Genomic DNA, 6,000 nt, shown 5'->3' on the forward strand with positions numbered 1-6,000 from the left:
CCCTATGAACAATTTCACTAGTACAAAAGGATTAGTCAAAGATGTGCTCTATGTTCCGAAGCTCAGCAAGAACCTTTTGTCAGTAGGTCAAATGACAGAACACAACTACAAAGTCATCTTCAGAGACAAATCCAAAAGATGTCAGCTAGTAGCAAAAGGTGTCAAGGAAGGATGCTTATACAGAATGCTAGCTACAGTACCAGATAAGCATGCCATGTCAGCTCAAGTGCAATAGATGCCACTATCTGCAAAATGGCACAAGAGATATGGTCATGTCAACTTCAAGTACTTGTTAGATCTCAGGAATCAGAATATGGCTATTGGGATTCTAAAGCTACAGTTTCTTGGAAAAGTTTGTAAAGCATGCTGCTTCGACAAACAAAAGCGAACCAACTTTGTTAGAAGTACCTCTCATGCACGAGGTATTCTTGATTTGATTCATACATATGTATGGGGTTATGCCCAAACCCACAGCATCAATGGTTCACTTTACTACTTGACCTTCATCGATGACTACAGCAGATATTGTTGGGTCTACTTTCTGAAAGAGAAATCTGAAGTGTTTTCCAGATTTCAAGAATTCAAAGCCATGGTAGAAAACCAAACAGGCAGAAAGATCAAAGTCATGAGATCAGACAGAGGAGGTGAATCCATGTCTTCAACATTCATGAACTTTTGCAAAAATCACGGCATTCGAAGACAATTCACATGTGCAGATACTCCTCAGCAGAATGCAAGATTTGAAAGGAAGAATGGGACTTTAGCAGACAATGCTAGAGCAATGCTTAGTGAAAAGCATCTTCCGAATCAGTATTGGGCAGAAGCAATAGCTACAGCTAACTACTTGCTTAATTAGCTTCCTACCAAACCGATACAAGGTATGACTCCTTATGAAGCATTCATTAGACACAAGCCATGCATTGGGCATCTCCGCATACTTGGTTGCATAGCATATGCCCACATACATGATGATCATCGCAGAAAATTGGATGCGAAGTCACACAAATGCATCATGGTTGGCTACAGTGAAGAAAGCAAAGCATACAAATTGTATGATCCCAACAACCGCAAAGTCATTATCTCCAGAGATGTAATCTTTGATGAGGAATCAGAATGGAAAACCTCACCTACACAGGAGATAGAAGCATCGACTTCACAGTCACCTACAGAACAGGTTGATGAAGAAGAGCAAGAATTGCCAACAACACCTCAAGCAGAGCCACAGCAGCTTAGACGGTCTACTAGGGAAAGCAGACCTCCAGCCAGATTGACATATGCTCAGAAAGGCAAAGCAATTCAGGTGGAAACCACCAACTATGCTCTTATGACTACCATCATGGCTATAGAAGAGCCAGTGTACTTCAAAGACGTAGTAGATAAGCCATAATGGCAAACTGCTATGAATGAAGAAATGGATGCTTTGTATAAGAATAATACTTGGGAATTATGCAACCTTCCACCAGGAAAGAAGGCCATAGCCAACAAATGGGTATACAAAGTGAAGTTCGATCTAGATGGCAGTATTCAGAGATATAAAGCCAGACTAAATGCAAAATGATTTGCACAACAATATGGTCAAGATTATGATGAGACTTATGCTCTACTAGCAAAGATGGATTCCATATGATTCTTGATATCACTAGCGACACTCAGTAAATGGAATGTGTATCAGCTCGATGTCAAGAATGCATTTCTCAATGGTTATCTAGATGAGGAAGTCTACATGCAACAACCAGCAAGTTATGTTGAACCAGGAAAGGAGAGAAAGGTTTGCCATCACAAGAAAAGTCTCTACGGCTTAAAACAAGCACCAAGAAGTTGGTACAACAGAATTGACAAGTATTTTACTGATCTGGGATACATGAAGTCCAATGCAGATCATACTCTCTACTACACAGTTCAAGAGGAAGACATTACTATTGCGTTTTTGTACGTAGATGATCTGATTGTGACAGGAAGCAAGGATAGCTTCATCAGAAAACTAAAACAAGACTTATCTGCAGAGTTCGACATGAAAGATCTTGGACTTATGCACTATTATCTTGGAATTGAGTTCTAGAGAGATTCAGATTGCACATTCATGAGTCAGCTCAAGTATGTTGATAGTCTCCTGAAGAAGTTTCATATGGCAGATTGCAAGATTGCAACCACTCCCATGGAACAGAGTTTGAAACTTACTAAAGATTCAGAAAAGCCTACAATCAATGACAGATACTACAGGCAGCTCATTGGATCTCTTATATATCTGACAATCACACGACGAGATATTTGTTATGCAGTAAGCTCACTATTACAATTTATGGCAAATCCAAAACAGTCTCACTGGAATGCAGCCAAAAGAGTCTTGAGATACATCAGAGGTACAAGACAGTTTGGGATAGAATACAGAGGAAGTCATCCACGGTTGCATGGATACTATGACAGTGACTATGCCCGAGATCATGAGACCAGGAGATCGACATAGGGATATGCATTTTTCCTTGGTCAAGGTGCTATATCATGGTTGTCACCAACTGTTTCTTTGTCTTCGACTGAAGTACAATATAGGGCACTCACTACAGGTGCATGTGAGGCTATATGGCTCAGAAGACTATTGTCAGAAACAAATTACTTTGATGACTCAAAGCCAACAACAATATACTATATAATCAATCGGCTCAAGCATTGGCCAAAAATCTAGTATATCACTCCATGACAAAGCACATTGATGTCAGAGAGCACTTCATCAGAGAAAGAGTGTTGGTGACATCACACTGCAACATTGTGATAGCAAAGAGAATGTTGCAGACATCTTTACCAAACCACTCGGTAAAGAGCTATTCGAGAAACACCGACTAGCTCTTGGTTTGATGTAGAGGAAGGATATTCCCATTAAAGGGGTGTGATGGAATGTAATGCTCAGTCCTTCTTCGATTCCCCAAAATCATCATCTTGAGGGAAGGCCTACTTTATGATGTTGACCTTGAGGGAAGGTGTTGAGAGTTCACGCTCAACATCATGTGATCATGTGTGCATAGCACCATCACGTGATCATATGTGCATAGCACTAACCTTATAGAGTGCTATAAAGGAAAGGGTTAGATCCCCTAACCCTAACCCTAAAAAGGTTTGTATATATTTTATTTTTTCAACTAAATCTAGTGTACAGTTAGTCATTTGTGGTGTGCTCTCTAGCTGTGCCCTCTCTCCTCATCTCCACTCTTCTCCTCTCCCCTCTTCATATTTTGTCATCCCACTATCCCAATAGCTTGTCAATCTCCTTCTTGACTTGCTTCGCAAAATTCAACTTCATATGGTAGCGTTTCTGACTCATGGGATTGGCATCTTTCATCAAATTGATCTAGTGAACACAAAAAGTCAAATCCACTCCTTTCATATCCATGTATTCCCATGCAAAAATGTCTCTGTACTCATGCAAGAGCTCAACCCAGAACTCTCTTATAGCATATGCACTAATCTTCTTTGGTTGTGGATTTTCCTCTTTTCCTAGATTGAATTCCTCCAAGTCATCATCTTTGACCCAAGATGTCCTCCGCATCTGCTCCTTGTACACCGATTCAACCTTCAAGATTAGTTCTTCTCTGTACTTTTGATATAGTGCAATTTCCTCCTCATCTATTTTTAGATCCGGTATGGTGGGTTAGACATCACCTGAATCGGCTGGCTCATGTGGAACTAGATCTTCCACTATTATTGCATGGACACTAGTGCTAGAACAGGATGAGAAAAGCCATAAGGCCAGACAACAATAATTTAAATTTATAACCTGAAGATTCCAAAGGACTAAGAAGAAGACAGAACCCACTCCAAGAATTCAATTTTGGACAACCAAATATAACAATTTCATTAAATATAGCAAATCAAAGAAATCCAGTAAGTCAACCAAACCCAATAATATAGTCAAATCTGGCAAATTAACAAAATTTTGTAGGTAAACCAAACCCAACAACACAGTTAAATCCAGCAAATCAAAGACATTTGGTGAGTCAACAAAATCCATCATTAGAAGTAAATCTGATCGTCCAATCAAATTCAATAAGCCAATCAAATCCAAATATACAATCTAATCCAGTAACTCAACCAAATTCGGTAAAACAACTCACTTCAAAAGGAGTGTTGAATCTAGTGGGCATGGTAGTGCCACCAATTCTACCAGCCAATCCAATGAATCTAGATGCAACCAATTTGAAGTGTAAGTTGTTGAGTTTAAGGGTCACAAGAAGGATGATCCTGATAGCCATGTTGCATAGTTCAAAACCTAATGGTAGATGAGTGATTTTGATCCTCTGTTTGACGATGCATTAAAAATGTAGCAATTTGTAGGCACCTTGAGTGGTAGGGTCAAGAGCTAGTTTAGCTCGTATGGACTAGCCCAATTTACTGATTATGAGGAACTAAAGATATAATTCCTACACCAAGTCCATAAGCAAAAAACTCTGAATGAAATTCTTAGGAAGTTACAAGAGTTGCACTAGTAAAAATTGATGGTGGAGGATTACACATATAAGTTTTGAAATCTCAATGCATGGTTAGATGTGGTTTGAAAGACCCACAATCGAGGCATTGAAATAATACTTTTGTAAGAATTTACAAAAAGAAATATGTATTGTAGTGAGAGTATTGGAAATCTATGGCCAAAATGAAAGAAGGTGCATATCATTCAAGCATAGATCCAAGGAGGATGATTCTGATAGTGGGCTAGACTCAAACATGGATGAATTTGGTAGTGATACGGATGAAGATATAGAATCAAATAGTGATGAATCTAACAGTGATTCAGAGGATGAAGACAAAAAATAAAAGAAAATGACAAAACACAAGAAGCAATAAATTGGCCAAGAAAGAGCCAAAGAAATCTAAAAAGGACAAGAAGGAAACAAAGAAGAAGACATATGAAATGCAAAAATTACTGGAAGAGAAACTGAAAAGTTTGGGAGTGACCAAGTTAGTATCCTAGGCAAATCAGCCAGGGCAAGAGGCAACAGGAGGCTATGCATGTAGCTCCACCTCCATCATCCAATGTAATGCCCCAAAGCAACATCATCGATCTCATCTCCATGTCGAACTGCATTGCCATCTTCATCATTGACTCTTCTAGCTTGCCGTCGCCATTGTCCCATCTCCCTGCTCCTTCTTTTAAGGTTCTACTTTGCAAATTGTGGCATTCCTCTCACAAAACCACACTTAGTCTCAATCTTACCATGTGGCAAGATAATGGTTAACCATACCTTGAAGTTGGGTTAGTCAAGTTACACAACCCTAGGGTTAGAGGCTAGATAAGGTTGACTCAAGGCCCATGGTCTAAAATTTACCATGTGGCAATGTGCCACATTAGCAACCTTATCTTGCCATGTCACCATTGGCAGTGCCATGTCATCAGAGTGCCATTCAAGCACAATTGCCTCTTCATAAGCACACCTTTGTAATAGCATGTGCACCTAGCTACCACCTGAGCATAGTGCATTCTAAGCACATAGTGCCTCACAGGCACCCTTTTGCAACACTGCATGTGACCTCTTATGCCACATCACCTGGGATCAAAGTTTGGCCGTCCTTCTAAAAGCCATAACTTTTAATCCAGGTGGAATTTCACGGTGATTCAAAAAGAAAAAATGATTGCCAGATCATGCTCTATACGATGAGTACCTCAATTTTGTATTCTAGATTATTCACAAGTTAGAATAATTGAATATTTATCATGAGAACCACTTCCTGATCCACTCGAGCATACCCAGCAAATAAAATGAATTCAGATAAATTCATTTGCTAGATTTAGCACTTCAACATGTAGTTTAGCTATAGACTAGCATATCCATAGAGGAGATCCAACTCCACCAAGCCAAGTAAGCCATTTCCACATTACTCGATTTGTTCCCATCGATGTCAGTCCCATCGGATCTATACACACTTACACATTTGCCACCAGTTCAATATCCCTTGCATCCGATAGTTCATCACAATTGGTGACACTTGGCAGAGTTATCCTTTTCTTGGATTCAA

Source organism: Dipteris shenzhenensis, chromosome 33 (assembly GCF_047967505.1).
Source record: "Dipteris shenzhenensis isolate YYH24624 ecotype China chromosome 33, Dip_SZ_1.0, whole genome shotgun sequence".
Classification (NCBI taxonomy): Eukaryota; Viridiplantae; Streptophyta; class Polypodiopsida; order Gleicheniales; family Dipteridaceae; genus Dipteris; species Dipteris shenzhenensis.